Below are 1,317 nucleotides of genomic sequence, written 5' to 3' on the forward strand. Positions count from 1 at the left end.
GATTAATCATTCAAACACATAACAGCCCATGTCACCGTGGGGCTGAAGGGCTCCTGCTACTCAGACTGCATCAACGGGCACAGAGACTGGACATAATCTGATTCGCTGCAAAGGGACCTAAGAGGAGAAAAATGTAGGGGAGGCAGAGCATCAACGCCACCCTGTGGTGAGTGGCTTACATGACTAGTTTCTGCCTTACTTTTTTGGAAGATGACAGGGCCTCTGCGTCCCCATTGCCATCTCCTTGACCCACACCCTGGGACCTCTGCTTCCTCACTGCACTTACCTAAGGATATTACTTACGTTCACGTACCAAGTCCAGGCCTTCTGATCTGGGTCTGTCTGCCGGCGTGCTGGACAGTGCGCCCTAGGGAATCAACACAACGGCTCTCCTGTCAATGCTTACATTCTCCAGGGCGAACTTTCAGAGTTTCAGCCTCTCAACAAAGAGAGCAGTTTTCAAGACGTCTCACGGGAAATCAAACGCAGTCACAATCTGGGAAATTACCGAGGGACTGATGGCCGAATGCTGCGCTATTTCCACTGTTCCAGAGGGATTTCCTCAGAAGTATCTGGATGATTATGGTTTCAACACAATCCCTGCCTTTTACATAAACCCCAGGCCACCCCACTTACAGGTCAAGAAATGAGGATGCAAGGTGCCCCAGACATACATACGGGGCACTGCCAGTTGTGAGAATATGGGACTGAGCAACGCTTTGCAATCTCAGTTCAACAAGTCAACAAAACTTACCTCAGCAAAGAAGGCAACTGAGGTGAGCGTGTGCTTCTTCCTGCCCCACTTGGGCCTGAAATCCTTCCCTCTCTCATGTGGGGCTCTGCAACATAAATACCCATGAGTAACAGGGACAGCAAGCTCTACAGAGCAAATCCGTACGGCAGATGGTAGAAAGAATAGCTTATACTATCTATCTATCTGTCTTTCTATCATTACATGTTAATTCACTTACAGCATCTAGGCCTCCCCATTGTAGCTGAATGGCTCACAGTCAGAAGCTGGGATGTATCTGTTGAGGGGCTGGATTGTAGGATGAGAGTCCATGCATAGGCTCAGGCCAATGTCTTCCTATGTCACTGTCCAAAGTCTGGCACTAACATTCATATTCAGGCATCTAGACGAGTGGATTGATTTTCAGAGGAGCTGAACAGCCACGGCTTCGGCAGATTCGAGTGAGAAGTTCTTGGTATTCCGCATTTGAGAAAGGTCAGGCCATTTATTTAGGTGCCTGAGTGTGGCATTGCAGCCGCGGCCATGGGTCGTTTACAATGAATACGGAATCAACATCATCTCGGCAC

General features: G+C 48.9%; 1 long non-coding RNA gene across 1 annotated transcript; it reads right to left on the reverse strand.

Annotated features, from left to right (window-relative positions):
* Window positions 1–275: 275 nt before the first annotated feature.
* On the reverse strand, window positions 276–1,202 carry LOC135980723 (uncharacterized). Its single transcript, XR_010597634.1, has 3 exons — window positions 972–1,202; window positions 755–839; window positions 276–367 (listed from the first exon to the last, which is right to left on the reverse strand). It is a non-coding gene; the product is annotated as an uncharacterized LOC135980723 (long non-coding RNA).
* Between the last annotated feature and the right edge of the window lie 115 nt (window positions 1,203–1,317).

This window comes from Chrysemys picta, unplaced genomic scaffold (genome assembly GCF_011386835.1).
Source record: "Chrysemys picta bellii isolate R12L10 unplaced genomic scaffold, ASM1138683v2 scaf7582, whole genome shotgun sequence".
Taxonomy (NCBI): Eukaryota; Metazoa; Chordata; order Testudines; family Emydidae; genus Chrysemys; species Chrysemys picta.